Raw genomic sequence first — 17,533 nt, 5'->3', positions numbered from 1 at the left:
TGTAGTGTGAATCAAAGCTACCACAATAATAGTTTGACATTTTGATTAATCAATAAAAACATTCAACACAACAGTAAACATGGTCAAGGCCCTTAAATATTGTGTTACTGAAATGCAGATGACTGAGTTTTGTATACAGCTCATGTCCCTGAAAATAAACCAGCTCATTACTTCAGGAACAGTTTTGCCTTTAACCCGGAGCAGTGAGGAGCCCGTTGTAAGTAGTAATGGCTGCTAATGTGTGCCTTGTGTTGAGCGCTTCTCTCCATAACTTCCGTCTATACTTTACATCACTGAGCACACGCATCGTCGTCCTGAATTAGTAACAGGATTTAAGGCACATTAAAATCCTTCCTGTGGAGCTCAATCATATTATATATGTGTGATGTAGTGAACTACTCCATCAGATCAGAGTTGGACAACATTGATTTGTTGATAGCTGACATTTTATTAAATGCCAAAATCAGCCCGTGCACAATGAAGCACTTCAGCTCTCCTGCACAACATCCACTTTCCTACAAGTACAGCCTGATTATGTTCTAAATCTGCAATATGCCACATTTACATTACTAGTCTGACATGTCAAATGTCACTTCTGTTATGCTCAGGGCTAAGAGACGTTCCCCTTCCTTACTCCACACGCTCCTGCTGCGCTGGCAGGGCCACATGCAGTGTGTGAAGAACACCATCAGCATATGACGTGCTACAGTAAGAACTTAAAATAAATGTAACCTTACTGCAAAAAGAACAAGATAAATGGTATACTTAGCAGTTTTCCATGCTGCTACAAAGTGCAATAACCCAGCAACATGTACAGCTAATGTTAGAGAAAGACCAAAGTCTTATGCATCCATTTGTTGTAAACTATTATGGGATCCATCAAAAATAGTGTTTAAAATCTAAAGGTCGTGGTGTGTTTCTGTTAGGCTAGCTGACATTACTTAATATTAATATTAAGTATTGGTTGAATAGAGGTGGTTGTTGTCACACTCATACAAACAGAGCTCTGATTTAGTAAAACTCTTCCAATACAGCTCAATTCTGAATTGTAGTAGAAGCTAAATATTGTTTTTCCCATTGCAGTACTGGCACAAGGTAAAGGTTGACCAAAATGAAATGCTTTTGTATCTTCAAACTACAAAAAGATACCTGAAGGAAAAACTTGACTGTGTACAAAGTAAAAATATAGGACTCCATCAAACAGAAGGCTACAGTACTGTATCACTGCAGTGTGCTTCACTAAAGGTCCTGAGAGGCTCACCCTCCCTGCGCCTGTCTGAAAACAGTCCCTCAGGCGGTTCACACCTCGCTGCCAAGTCACATTACTCAGTCTGCAGAGAGCGATCCGTCGCCTTGCTGCGTGTGTACACCCTTTCTCATTAAACTGTGTCATGCCAATAAAGTTAGTTGTGCAAAGCCACACATGCCATGGCTATGTCTTGAGCCATGTCGATAGAACACTCTGCTCTCCACCTGGCAGTTACTGTGAAATGTCCAAGACATGTCAACAACCTGCTCTGCCTCCTGTCAGGATAATGAATAGTTATGAGGTTACATTTTTTCACATGAAACAATGAAATGAAAGATGGTAGCAAATTAACATTGACACAAACATGACAATATTTCCCATTAGTTTCACTAATCTCTTTTAAATGTAAATCCTGAGGGTGTTCAACAAACTCACCTGCCTGTTTGCTTCAGTGCAACGTATCCTCTCTTCCATTGTTCTTTGACAACAACTCCAAAGAGGTGCAATCAATGATAATGTGAGAAGCAGCAAACAATGTATTATGTGCGCCTGTTGAATGTAAACACTTCCTGAAGGGATTCACGTCCGTTTCATCATTTCTCCCCATCGAAGAATCAAATCGTTTGTGTCCGATGTTTACTTACGTGAAACTGATCCGAACCTTTGGAAGATTGCAACAACGCAACGGCTGTTTCGATCAAAAATTCAACTTAACCAGGTGTGAACGCACGGCCAGGCTGTGACCATGCAGTCATTCAGCAGGCTCTACTCGGGGAAAGAGAAAACCTACAAAGGGAACCTGAAGATACAACAGAGGGTACATTTCTCAAGCATAATCATTCTGAAAGCTTTATGTAGGACTGATGGACCTGCCTCACAAAGTGCGCCTCAAAGAGCTCATCACCAGTGCACAATACATACAGTATATAGAATACATCTATAGCCATGAAAAAGCAAAAGCACCTCTGAAGCACCTTCAGATGTGTGTGCTTTCCGAAAGCAAGGGCTCTCAAGAGCTCAGACGGCAAATATCCTTCCTCATGAGATCTGCTCAGAAGCAGCTAAAGGTTAGACATGCCTCGCACCGGCAGAGCAGCCCAACACTCCATGACCCATGTGATATGTTGGCGGACATGATGGGGAGCTTGTCCTCTCTGATGCCCAGAAGTCTTTTTCGGCCGTGTAGCATGAGAGTGATACCCGGGGTAAGGAGGTGCACAGCACACCTGGCTTTGCTGATATTTCAAGACTTGTTCAAAAACAATAGCGAACATCAGGCACACATTTCCAGGTTTGTGCCGTCTGAAGGAAATGAAAGAACTACCGTTTCAGTTTTTGATCTGGGACATCATGCTGTCAGATATGCTCAACCAAAGAGAATACCTTCAAAAAGGAACATGTAAGGTTCTGAGGTCTGCCATTACCCTACCTCAGGAGGTCTGTACAGAAACTGGAGGAGGATATAAAGTAGCTGAAGGCTAAACAAGCATTGTTCCGGGAGAGAATGGCAGACCTATGAGATCAGCTGACCTGCGAGGCTTGTTGGAGGACTTGATGGTGTCCTTATCCTCTCTGCTGTCCAGAAGCCTCCCGAGTGAGGCTGCGTAGGATGAGAGTAATAGCCAAGGCCTCGGTTCAGGACAAGGAGCAATTATCAGTGTTATGCCAGCACAGCAGACATTGACAGGAAGCTTGGACCTTTGTTTAACGCTACGAGCAGCCACAACGTGACACAGAGCTTCAGGTTGAGTGCGAGAAGCCACACACTTTATATGTGTTGCTATTTTAGTAGTTGTCATGTCTGACTAAGACCCCTAGTCACTTCAGCGCACAAGTTGTTCCAGCAGTATTATTAGATCAGACCTCGTGACACACTGTCACACTCTGAATAGAGGACTAAACTCTGAAGGTAATTAGTGGTGCTACTGTCAGTGTTGGCATCCTCACTATTAGAGTCTGTTGAGTCATCATTAGGATATTCAAATTGTTACACATAAAACAGCAAAACATTTCATCTGGTCACAGGGGGGGAAAGGTGAGGACTCAAACGCAGAATGCAAGATGATCTTTTAACAAAAAGAGGACTTTATTCCAGGAAAGCTTACAAAATTGCAAAGTAGCAAATAAAACCGAAAATACAGACCTGAGGGTGCGCCGGGGAAACCACCATGTAACATGAATGACAAGGAACACTGGGACAGACAGGGATATATACACACAACCACTAAACGATGGAACGAGAGACAGCTGGGAGAGAAAGGCAAATACACACGAGGAAACTAATCAACAATCACAAAGGGAGGGAAAACACAGAGACCGGAAGTACAACTAGACATGACACAAGGGAGAGTGAACACTTCAAAATAAAACAGGATATAGAAAATCACGATCATGACAAATCCAGGGACATATTTGCACATTATGACTCACAAGTTTCACAGACAAAACAATTGTTGTTAACGTTATTAGCAAACATTTTAACTTGCATAAATTAGCCTAGCAGCCAACAGACTTGTAGCATAACAAATGATTTTTTCTAAGTATTCTTACTGAACTGTCTTTAATTTAGTACTCCCGTGTTTGCAGTTTCCCGTACTTATGACAGCCATGTTGCAGGATTTTGTTTTGCCCTTTTGTCACTTAGTCCGACTGAGCATGTTCTAGTGGGGAAGTGACGTCAGCGAGTAGGACGACCCTGTATAACCTAAAGTCTATCCGGATTGGGAAAGACTGTCTTTTGGTCAATTTGGCTGTTTCAATGTACGAGTATATTTATATTACGCCCATTCACTCCCTCTTCACACCCCCTGTTGCTCCGCTTTCCTATGTAGCATTTCCCCAGCCTTTTGCACGATAACAGTGCAGAATAGTTTTCAGAAGAAATTATTTTTTACTTTTTCATGCGGCACACTAAAATACTAAAGTATGATGAAGGACCTGAACTCTTTTCCTCTGGCCGTCTGGGTGGAAGGGAATGATGCGACTCTGTCTTAACTGCAGAAAGGCTGTTTCTGGGCTCCTGCCGGGGACTCTGAAATATTCATGGTATAAATATTGCAAGGCGCTGCGTCTAATAAAAGCGTTGGTCTTTATTAACGAGGTGACTGAGGGATCCATTGATCAAGCTTTCTGTTTTATGTCATGAAGATTTTCTCCTCTGACACGTCTCTTTTTGTCTCACATTCTCACACTTTGTACGTCGCTCTCGCTCTCTTTCACTGAATGGCTCTCTCTTTAATACACATATTTAGTAGCTCTCATGCAAGCGTTCTCCCTCAAGACGTACTTGGTGCTTTGCACGTTGCCTAGTTATTAGTGGGTGACCCTCTCTCTCAGTCTTTTCATGTTTCTCTCGCTGCTCCTCGTTTCTCTCTCGGTTGCTTCGGCAGCGGCACTGGCCCGGTTTTAACGGCAGCCTAATTAGTCTGCCTGTCTGAGAGAGAGCTGGAACTTTTCGAGGAGCCCTTAACATCAGAGTCCAGTGACAGAGAGAGAACGCGACATGCTGGATGAGGGTGAGTTTGCTTTTAAGAACGTCTGTAAGCTCATCTTACTGCTGTAAAGGTCAAAAGAAAGCTGAACCTCCACGCTGTGAATATCACAGGCAAGACCTGTCCTACAAAGTGTGGCAGAGCACCGGCAGACAGAATCTCTCTTTGTCCTTCAGTTTAGCCAATTGTCGAATAAAGGTTGAGTTCCCTAATAGCACATGTGTTAGCTTTAATGAGGTCTAATAATAATAATAATCACTATTGTATAAGGTCCATTTCAAATACTGGAAATAACAATATGTTGTTGTAGCTTTTAGATTTGAAGCTTTGTAGTTTCTATCTACTATTTGTACACGTTTAAAAAAATATGGTAAACAAAGTATACTGAAAGAAAAGGCACTGATTGAAACATAAAAGAAAACTGTTGCTTTCATTTGCTTCAGTTGTTGCTAACTGCATTATACACCGTATGATTTTACCAGTGGTGGAAAACAATTAAGTACCATTTAGACATACTTGTACTTATCCTGAGTATTTCCACTTTGTGTTACCTTATACTTGTACTTTACTACGATTATCTGACAGCTAGGGTTACCTTTCAGATTCAGATTTTACATATAAAGAACTCTGAAGAATAAGGTAAGTTTGTTCAATGGATAAAGATTAAACCAGAGGTTTCCAGCATGATTTGGTTTGTGGCACTTGTGTTGCATCTTTGCATGAAATTAAGTTATTGTTTTATTTTTATCAATCAAATGATATAAATCCATCTCAGAAGAGTGAGGATGATTATGATACAGAGTATATTTCCCCTCTCCATTACATCACTTCTACTCTCTTCCTCTTCTTCCTCCTCCCTCCCATCCCGCCCCGTCATCTCCATCCCAACAGATTACGTGTTTAAGACGTTTTGTCGTCTCACAGAAGTCTGTCAGTGACAAATGACCGTCATTAAAGATAATCTACTAAGTATTCATTAAGAGCTTCCTCCCAGTTTGAAGCGTCCGTCTGTCATGGCAGGGAAGTGAGGGGGGGTTACAAGGGTCAGGAGATCCGTCACCATATGGACGGTTGGGTCGTTGCACCAGCGCTCAACCACAGACACATATATGTAAACCAACTCCAGGTAAACTTTATCTTTGCAAACCCAGTTTTTTTGTGAGGGAACAGATTTTTTAAATATCTGAAGTTTTTAACTTTTTAACTTTTAAAATGGTTTTATTTTTAAAGAAGATTTCGCCAATTAAATTCTTTCCTAAACAAACACATGACATCTGCTTAGGATTTAAAGTGTATATTACATTGGCATGTTGGGAAAACAACAACATTGAAAGTATAATAATTCTGTGTCCATCAGGCTCAGGTGATCATACAGAGTGGGACCAATGGGGGGGGGACAGGTGTTCCTCGGAGCTCAGGTGTTCCATGTTTTAGTAATTCTGCATGAACACACAAGCTCTGCATGTCTTGGCTTCAGTCTTTGTAGTTGGCTTCCTGAGTTGTTCCGTATAAACAAGAGAGCTGTCTTTGATGGGAAAGTCATTGGGAAGATTATGTTTCTCCAAAAACATACAATAAGGACATTTGTAGAGCAGTTGGACTAAAAATCAATCTCGTTGAATGTCATGGAAATGAAAGAACTGCTGGAGTGCAATCATCAATGCCCAGGAATCCAAGGAAGATGACAGGATTTGATGAAAGGAAAACATCTTGCAGCTGTGTATTAAAAAAAACCAAATCAGCCAAAGACAATAAAGACAACCTCCATATTATTTGGGTGAATCAGCTGGAATTCATCATTGGAAGAGAATTAATATGGGAGAAGAACAAAGACACACAGCTGGTTGCAGGTCTTTCATCAGCAGCAAGACAAGAGCCAAATACAAAGAAAGAGAGAAAGAGCAGAGCACATCTTCTCACCTGTGAAGCATGTGGGAGTCCGCTCATGATTGCAGCATGCACGGCTGCCTCTGGATCAGGCTCACTGGAGTCTACTGATGTTAATGATCATGGCAGCCAAATGAACTCTGAAGCATACAGACATATATTGTCTGTGCTGTCACATGTCATTAAGGAGTCTTTTGGGAAGAAAAGGTGGGAAGTGTGTGTGTGTGTGTGTGTGTGTGTGTGTGTGTGTGTGTGTGTGTGTGTGTGTGTGTCAATTCGATTATTCAAAGATTCAGTCAGTGTTTCTAGAGAGGCTTTTTTTCTACAAATAATCAGAACAAATGTTCAGCCACACAATCAAAGCCATCAAGGTAATCTGGCATAAGAAGAGACAATGGCTTGTACAAATCTTCTTTTATAGTCTGTTGACATCACTATGATCATTTACATAACATTTTCTGAACCATGCTCTTGGTGCTCTCACGCTAGTTCTGTGCAAACATGGTGCTTAAGTCAAACTGCTTTGGGAAGCACACTACTTGATCTCTCCCACTGTTGTGTCATTTACGGTCGCACTTTATCGCTAGTGGCTATTTTCCGAATTGTGTATTTCCCAGGAGAACCGTCTTTGGTTAGGCTTAGTAGCTCTGACTCGTTTCCTAAAGACTGAATCATTGCAAGCAACAGGTGGCTCTGCCTCTCTCATGTTAGTAACTGCAGGAGGAGTACATTCTGATAAAAGCAATAAAAGCACAGTAGTACGTCGATGATGGAGCCAAGTGCTCGACTCAGATCGTCTTTTTCAGTTTACCCATGGAGGAGTGCTGAATTCAGTGTGTCGTTCATGTCAAAGCTCTTTTCATTGATTTCAGACTGGAGCATGGAAACATAATCTTTATTCATCCTGATCTTATGGTTTTTGCACACATTCAGCGTAAAACCACCACAAAGTGACCGTAGCTCGTCCAAGAGAAATAAGTGGAGGTGAAAGTTTGGTGCTGAGTAACAACTCACAGGGATAGTTGGTGAAGTGCTGGAGAGCTAACCTTTAACTTGCTAACACTCGAGCTAAAGCTCCCAGAGCTTTCCTATTTTCTCTCCGCTTTTCTGTTCACTTCCCCCTGGCATGGCGTTAACAATTCACGTCGATTTGTTCAATAAAAAACAAACTTGTTAGCTTAGCACAGACACTAACGTGCCAATAACTTAACACATTTTATTTAAAAGACATATTTGTATCATTGACTCCTGACTCATAATCATTCTGTCGGCAAACCGTTGCTCTTTTGTGGAACATTTTTTAACCCTGAGAGAGGAGGTCAAATAAAAGTGGATGGTGCAACACAGCTAATAAGCTACGATGGCTTCCTCCATTGTGGACTCTCCGGATGTCTCGTCCCTCAATGCTCATGACTGTCAGGACCGCCTGCTATAGGTCAACGCTGCAAATTCAAGGGTCAAAGTTCACATTAATTTGCTGCAGAATATCACGGTTGCAAATCCTGGGTTGTCCAGGCAAAATCATCAAACTCAGTTGCTACTTGGAGGGACTCAGTTTAGTGTTGCTGTAAAAGTTATATGTGTAAGAAAATGTGGAAACGTGTTAAAACTGCCTGATGACAGATAAATACTGATGGAGCTGCTCACAGTTCTCTTGAGAATCTCTCATCAAAACAACTTCACACTTGACAGTGAAACACAAAGGACATACATACATACATACATACCTACATGCATACATGCATGCATACATACAAACATACATACATACATACATACAAACATACATACAAACATACATACATACATACATACAAACATACATACAAACATACATACATACATACATACAAACATACATACATACATACATACAAACATACATACATATACATACATACATACATACATACATACATACATACATACATACATACAAACATACATACATATATACATACATACATACATACATACATACATACATACATACATACATACATACATACATACATACATACATACATACAAACATACATACAAACATACATACATACATACATACAAACATACATACATGCATGCATACATACATATCAAGGATGCACAGAGGCTACATGCATGGTAAGAAAAACATAACAAGGAGTTGTTGTGTAGTAAACTGCACAAATCTCAATTGATGGTTATAAAATGTTCCATATCCCAAGAGGGAAACAGAACATAATTACAAGCACCCAGTGATTTATGAGCATGGTGCTGTGTTTAGTACACACACTGGGCTTCTCAGCTGTACTCTGTTCACACAATGCTCGGCCACTTGGAAATCATCTCATAGCCGTTCACAAGCACGGATGTCAAACCAGGCTGATGGGTCTCTGAGCCAAAGGGTCCTCTGCTGTTTGGTTTTCACATAAGCTCACTTCGCTCTGCGTCGGCCAATCAGCTCGCTGCTCCCTCCCTGCGAGTGGGACCCAGAGACCCCTCAAATGAAACCTGTTTGCTGTCCTGCTCTAAAATGGTGGAGGGAGCTCCACATTGACGTCAGGAAGTCTTCACTCCTTCCATCACAGACTGTAAACTGCACCTTGACCAATAATTATAAGAAAATAAAATAATCTTATTTCTATATTTAGCACTTACATTGGTTTGACTTCTCAACCACTTTTATATATTCACTAACTTTTAATGCTGCTACTTATTGTAACATACATGCGTACTTATATTAGTTTTGATTTTATTAATGTGTGCTCGCCGCTTTACTCTATATGTTTCACTCTCTTGTCTTTGCTGTAACAATGTAAACGTTGTGGGACTAGAAAGAATTTCTATTTGAAGCTAATGTTTGAGTTTTTAGTTTCTGTAAGAAGCACTTAAATCGGTTTGGCTTATTTGAAGCTGTTGTTCTGCACTTAAAATTATTTCACCTATTTGAAGCTGAAGTACCTGCAAGATTCTTGCTGTTCAGAGTTGTGTCCTCATGGTTGTTTGCACTTCTTGTAACAAAAGCGTCAGCTGAATGAAAGCTAAGGTAATAAGCGAAGCTGAATAGACAGGCAGCATGACGTGTGGAGTCTGTAGGAACTACTGCACCCTGATAAGAATAAAAAAAATGTTGTAATTTAAAATATGCACGGGCTGAACAACAAAGTTTGAGTTATAAAATAGTTTTCCATGTTGATACAAAGAGTGAAGTAAAGATGGCACAGGTACAGGTGCTGACGCTCTCTGTAGGATCAGTGGTTTCCAGATCTACATCATATACAGAGCCATGGAGCAGCTCTTTGTAGCAACGGCAAGGAAGTCACACGTACAGGTTTGATAGAGATTGCAGAGTGATGGGTGTGGATGGAAAAGCAGCATATTGATATTTGCTCCATAGTTTAGTCAACGGGATCAATATTCTAAAGTCTCTTTCAGTTCTCAGTCTGTGGCCTCTAACCTGCACAGGTGGAAAGTTAGAGTTCATTCACCAACAAGAGACATTTAATAACAATTACTGTTGTTCATCACAGTGGAGGGAATTCATTTGTGAGTGCTCGTGTGTGTGTGTGTGAGTGTGTGTGTGTGTGTGTGTGTGTGTGTGTGTGTGTGTGTGTGTGTGTGTGTGTGTGTGTGTGTGTGTGTGTGTGTGTGCGCAGTTTATTCCCATGTTTGCGGATGTAAAACATTGCATATTATTGTCTAACTCAGATATACCTACAGTATATAAACTAATGTCTAATGTCATAAACCTTTCTTCGCAAACGTAACTTTAATCACCTATTTATTAAACTTTAACTTCTAACATCAATCTGTGACAGTCTGGCTCCAGTATATTCTTATTATCTCATTATGTTTTTTGCAACATGATTTTTCTTAATGAGGAGCGATGAACGGGCTGACAGACAGGCAGAGAGACTGACAGACAGAGAGAGAGACAGACAGATAGAGAGAGAGACAGACAGAGAGACTGACAGACAGGCAGAGAGACTGACAGACAGACAGAGAGACTGACAGACAGGCAGAGAGACAGAGAGACTGACAGACAGGCAGAGAGACAGACAGACAGGCAGAGAGACAGAGAGACAGACAGACAGACATACAGACAGAGACAGAGAGACTGACAGACAGACAGGCAGAGAGACAAAGAGACAAAGAGACTGACAGACAGGCAGAGAGACTGACAAACAGGCAGAGAGACTGACAGACAGGCAGAGAGACAGAGAGACTGACAGACAGACAGACAGACAGAGAGACAGACAGACAGAGAGACTGACAGACAGACATACAGACAGAGAGACTGACAGACAGGCAGACAGACAGAGAGACAAACAGACAGAGAGACTGACAGACAGACAGAGAGACTGACAGACAGACAGACAGACAGTTTGACAGACAGACAGACAGACAGACAGACTGACAGACAGACAGACAGACAGACAGAAAGACTGACAGACAGACATACAGACAGAGAGACTGACAGACAGAGAGACAGACAGAGAGACTGACAGACAGGCAGACAGACAGAGAGACAAACAGACAGAGAGACTGACAGACAGACAGAGAGACTGACAGACAGACAGTTTGACAGACAGACAGACAGACAGACAGACTGACAGACAGACAGACAGACAGAAAGACTGACAGACAGACATACAGACAGAGAGACTGACAGACAGAGAGACTGACAGAGAGACAAACAGACAGAGAGACTGACAGACAGAGAGACAAACAGACAGAGAGACTGACAGACAGACAGACAGACAGACAGATTGACAGACTGACAGACAGACATACAGACAGAGAGACTGACAGACAGAGAGACAGACAGACTGACAGAGAGACTGACAGACAGACATACAGACAGAGAGACTGACAGACAGAGAGACTGACAGAGAGACAAACAGACAGAGAGACTGACAGACAGAGAGACAAACAGACAGAGAGACTGACAGACAGAGAGACAAACAGACAGAGAGACTGACAGACAGACAGACAGACAGACAGACAGATTGACAGGCTGACAGACAGACATACAGACAGAGAGACAGACAGACAGAGAGACTGACAGACAGACAGTTTGACAGACAGACAGACAGACAGACTGACAGACAGACAGACAGAAAGACTGACAGACAGACATACAGACAGAGAGACTGACAGACAGAGAGACTGACAGACAGAGAGACTGACAGACAGACAGACAGACAGACAGATTGACAGACTGACAGACAGACATACAGACAGAGAGACTGACAGACAGAGAGACAAACAGACAGAGAGACTGACAGACAGACAGACAGACAGATTGACAGACTGACAGACAGACATACAGACAGAGAGACTGACAGACAGAGAGACAGACAGACTGACAGAGAGACTGACAGACAGACATACAGACAGAGAGACTGACAGACAGAGAGACTGACAGAGAGACAAACAGACAGAGAGACTGACAGACAGAGAGACAAACAGACAGAGAGACTGACAGACAGAGAGACAAACAGACAGAGAGACTGACAGACAGACAGACAGACAGATTGACAGACTGACAGACAGACATACAGACAGAGAGACTGACAGACAGAGAGACAGACAGACTGACAGAGAGACTGACAGACAGACATACAGACAGAGAGACAAACAGACAGAGAGACTGACAGAGAGACAAACAGACAGACAGACATACAGACAGAGAGACTGACAGACAGAGAGACAGACAGACTGACAGAGAGACTGACAGACAGACAGACAGACAGACAGACAGACAGACAGATTGACTGACAGACAGACAGACAGACAGACAGACAGACAGACAGACAGACAGACTGACAGACAGGCAGAGAGAGAGAACAATCTGGTATTTGTGGGGGCCCATCGTGTTTCCCCAAACCTTGATAAAGTGCGAGGCTTGGCGTTTCGATACGGCCGTTAATTAGCTCTGTATCCCTTGTGGGGTCCGCCTGATTGAGCGACTAATGGTTTGCTTTAAAGTGCTGAATGAACAAATGTGTGTGTGTGCGTATCAAATAAGTGTGTGTGTGTGTTTCAAAGTGCTTTGTTTGTTTTTTGGATGGCTTATTTCCTAATGTGTGTGTCTGTGCTGATGAGAGTCTGTCTGTAGTGTGGAGTCTGTGCCTGCGTCAGCATTTCCACACTCTTGACTGAGGTTGTTCCTCTGAGGTTGTGATGGCAGGGGATCGGAGCAGTCCACCTTCATCGGAGTAATCCAGTGTTTTCATTTAATTGCTTGAAATTGGATTAGTTGTGAATATTCAGGGGGAGGGGTCGGGCCCACATCCACAGCCAGCATCACTGACAGTTGGCCTATAAATCTGTCACACGACTCTAACATGACTCATGATTACTTTAAAGAATGGTGTGCATATATCTATTTTAATAATGCATAACATAATGGTACCAACAGCTAACGTGCTCCTGATATTAACTTTAGTCACGTCCCCAAACACTATTACCTCTGAATCATCCAATCATATATTTCTACCATCTAAATCAGATTATTAAGGGGATTTCTCACATTCATGACCTCACTGTTGCTTTGCCTATAGTATGTGAAGCACGGGGATTAGTGTGTGCATATGGATGTCAGTATGAGTACCTGATAGCAATCTGTTTAATCACTTTAAACTAAAAGAGCAATTTTACAGGTAGATATTGGCTCTGAACTATATTATGTATAATTATGATCCTAAAATAATGTGTTTAATCAGTGTAAGTTTGGTTCAGCTGCCATCATGTGAGCTAAGTGAGGAACTTCAAACAGGAAATAGCAAGCGGTTGCACATTGAAGTTTCTTTGAACACTTTATTTACTCACTATCCTATTTCAACAAAAAACTATTAACAGTATAAATTAATATAATATAAATACTAGGGCTGTCAAGCGATTTAAAAAATATATATAATTCAATTAATCTAAATTAATCGCATGTATCAATATTTTCTGTGAGAAATATTAAAAAATATTAAAATGGAGTAGCATTATAAACTTAAAGGTCAACATGTGTTTTATTTCAATACTATTTCTCCAATATCTTGTTTTCTACAATTATCTTAGACAACACAGACAAACTGTTTGACATAAACGGCAATTTAAAATTGGGCATAACATCTTCCATCGCACAATAAACAATATGTTTAAAAGATGTGTCTTTGACTTCATGTGTAAAGCCTCCGTTAGCCCCCTGTCCTCTGCCACCTGCAGTACATTGCAATACATCTCTGATGGAGTTGTTAATGTGTCTCAGGTAGACCGATGTTAACGTGTCTCAGGTAGACCGATGTTAATGTGTCTCAGGTAGACCGATGTTAATGTGTCTCAGGTAGACTCGATGTTAACGTGTCTCAGGTAGACCGATGTTAACGTGTCTCAGGTAGACCGATGTTAACGTGTCTCAGGTAGACCGATGTTAACGTGTCTCAGGTAGACTCGATGTTAACGTGTCTCAGGTAGACCGATGTTAACGTGTCTCAGGTAGACCGATGTTAATGTGTCTCAGGTAGACCGATGTTAACGTGTCTCAGGTAGACCGATGTTAACGTGTCTCAGGTAGACCGATGTTATTGTGTCTCAGGTAGACCGATGTTAACGTGTCTCAGGTAGACTCGATGTTAACGTGTCTCAGGTAGACCGATGTTAACGTGTCTCAGGTAGACCGATGTTATTGTGTCTCAGGTAGACTCGATGTTAATGTGTCTCAGGTAGACCGATGTTAACGTGTCTCAGGTAGACCGATGTTAACGTGTCTCAGGTAGACCGATGTTAACGTGTCTCAGGTAGACCGATGTTAACGTGTCTCAGGTAGACTCGATGTTAAAGTGTCTCAGGTAGACCAATGTTAATGTGTCTCAGGTAGACTCGATGTTAATGTGTCTCAGGTAGACCGATGTTAATGTGTCTCAGGTAGACCGATGTTAACGTGTCTCAGGTAGACCGATGTTAACGTGTCTCAGGTAGACCGATGTTAACGTGTCTCAGGTAGACCGATGTTAACGTGTCTCAGGTAGACTCGATGTTAACGTGTCTCAGGTAGACCGATGTTAACGTGTCTCAGGTAGACCGATGTTAACGTGTCTCAGGTAGACCGATGTGAACGTTTCTCAGGTAGACCGATGTGAACGTTTCTCAGGTAGACCGACTCATGCTGCGTCTGAACGCCTGATCGAGAGATGTCGAGACGGGTCGCTCACTTTAGCATCAACGGCGGTGCTAGCTAGCTCCGAGCTAGCTGCTCGGTGCTTTGCTTTGAGCTGATATCTATAGATCTATATATATAGATATATATTTCATCTTGAAGTTCTCCGATGGTTCGAACATTCTTTGCTGCAGGAATCTCACAGAACGGAGCATCAACTGTTACATCCGGGACTTTATTAATGTAAACTTTCCATTCACTGGGCCAAGTAACGTTTTCTCATCCGCTTTATCCTGATGACGAGGCTGCTGTGGCCGCGCCGCGTCGGTGACATGAAGAGTCTAAGAGCACGATTAATCTGCGTTAATGTTTTGTCGTGTTATTCTTAATTAATCAAAATGAACGCGTTAATTCGACAGCCCTAATAAATACACATCACAGGTACACAGTTGCAGACTCCCCAAGTTTAGTGTATATGTGTAAGATAAAGCTTACTCATGCAGTTCAAGGACATCATATTGTATATGGAAGTGGGAGAACAGGCTTTCTGCAAGGATTCAAGGTGTAATGCAAACATCAAGACATGTTACTAGAACAGTATCAGCAAGCAAAAGTAAATGAATAAAATAACAACAAGTATATATTATAATTTATAGTATATAATGCAAGAATGCATATGTTGTTGTCCATCACAATAAAAAGAAGTCTGATTGTATGAATGACATCAGCGACCAAAAGACAGATTCTGCACATAATCAGTGACGGGAAACCAGATTTTTTAAGCGATCCATTTAAAGTGAAGCTCAGTTTGAAGACACATCATGACCTCCTTGACCCATTGTATGTAAAGGCAGGCAGCCATCCACCTCATAAAGATTAATTGTTCTAACTATAAAGCTATGGCTTTCGAATATTCAAGTTTTAACGATGGAATATGATCTCGGAGATCCAGTTTGAGAATTAGACTTTTGAGTTATTTGACACCAAACTCTGCACAGAGGCACAAACCACTCTAAAGAGTTTCCACGCCAGCTATCATCTTATCATCTGTTGTGAGGTAAACAATGACATCATCAGGATAGCTGGCCAACGTATCCTCATGCACCACTTTGTTAGAGAGTGTGTGATAACTAGAGAAGTAGTGTTACTTAGGTGTATGTTTCACACACAAGCAGCAGTGTCCTGGGCAAAAGGTCTTGTGCTTTTGAACCCAATCCTCCGCCCGAACCTCCGCCCTAAGTGGACTCTGTGGGTCTTTATACTTCCTGGTTCACAATTACGTGGAATACATATGAAATCATTGTGTGGGATACACAGAAATGACGGTGCATTAGTTATCGTGGAGCGATGAATAGTGTAAGAGAACAGCCTGAGCTGGAAACATGTGCTCAAGTTACTGTAGCTGCATTTTAAATGTAGAAAGACTTTTAAATAACAAGAGCATCATGAAGCAGAAACAGGAACATATTCACAAATCACAAAGGGACATCCTCTGGCTCTCAACCATGTGGAGTTCTCTACTTTATATTTATATTTGGACGTCTTTATTTGTACCTGAGACGAGCCGTCCTGGTCTGTCCTCCCTCAAGTCTTCTGCTTTTAAAGGTATTACAATTACTTACAGACCTATAGAGTTTGTTTCATGTGGTCGTCTGAATAAACAGTATGGTTGCCTGTAATGTGTTGTGGTCCTGATGAAGATGAACCAGATGAAGGATTTCAGTCATCGGATGTCTGGATCTTAAGTTCTCAGAGCAACAACGTGAGCAATCGTTAACCGCTGTGGATAATTATGCTCCCTGTAAAAACTTCCTGAACGATGAACAATAAGAAGTTCTAACCACAACAAGCTGAATGCAATGACGGCAATGGTTGTCAAGACAACAACTCCCATGATCTCACGTGACTTGATGACGCCACCAAACTCTTTTGTTAGTGTCTTGATTGACAGCCCCCTGATGGCAGTAAACGACATATAGGACGTTTAAAGAGGATGCCCGCTGGGTATTAAAGATGCCACATGCTGATACTGAGCTCCTTTAATGTATTCATCCTCTTCGCCACATTGCTGCGCATGGATTGTGCCGGACACTCTGCGATCCACAAATGAGTTGGTCACGCTCACATGCAGTTGCACTCATACTGAATTTGAGTCTCAGAGTTTGCGTCAGAGTCCTCGAGTACATGGACGCTCCTCTGCGGCTCTCTCAGGCACAAAGAGTTCCTCAGTAATAGCAAAAGCAAGACTTCACACTTCTCTCCGTGTCTCTGAAGCTGCCTTCCCTCTCCAACGTCCTCCCTTAACCTGTCTCCATTCCCTCTTAACATCTCTCACCATCTCCATTAGCCTTCTTTTTATTGGAACCACTTCCACTTCCTGCTCTCTTCAGCTGTCTTTGTCTTTCTACCCACCATCTCTACCTCTTTCCTTGCTTCCGCCTCATCACATGATTGTTGGAACAAAGAGACTTTGCTGGAGTCGGCGTTGCGACAGCAGCATTGAGCATTTGGTTTCTGTCCTCTGGGTTTCTCCGTCTGTCTCATTCTATTTATTTCTCTGTCTCTATCTGGGCTCTTCCTTTTATTCCGTCAACAGGAGACAGACGTTTGGTCTCCCTCACCCCGCCTTCTCCTCACCTACACCAGCATCACTGTCTGTTTCACCTTCACATCATCCTCTCTCCTTCAAACACACTCTCTTTAGATCTGGATTCATCTGTTTCATTCAATTATTTCCTGACTGTTTTCATCGCCTCTTCCTGAGCAGCACTT

The 17,533-nt window shown here is 42.0% G+C and overlaps 1 long non-coding RNA gene across 1 annotated transcript in view; it reads right to left on the bottom strand.

Moving 5' to 3' along the window:
* The window catches only part of LOC115014147 (uncharacterized), a 79,084-nt gene extending 76,114 nt beyond the window's left edge, over window positions 1-2,970 (bottom strand). Inside the window, exon 1 of the long non-coding RNA XR_003832866.1 lies at window positions 2,780-2,970. This is a non-coding gene — a long non-coding RNA (uncharacterized LOC115014147). The remainder of the gene's footprint in view (window positions 1-2,779) is intronic.
* Window positions 2,971-17,533: the final 14,563 nt, after the last annotated feature.

This window comes from Cottoperca gobio, chromosome 9, assembly GCF_900634415.1.
Source record: "Cottoperca gobio chromosome 9, fCotGob3.1, whole genome shotgun sequence".
Lineage (NCBI taxonomy): Eukaryota > Metazoa > Chordata > Actinopteri > Perciformes > Bovichtidae > Cottoperca > Cottoperca gobio.
This window is presented reverse-complemented; position numbering and strand designations above follow the sequence as displayed.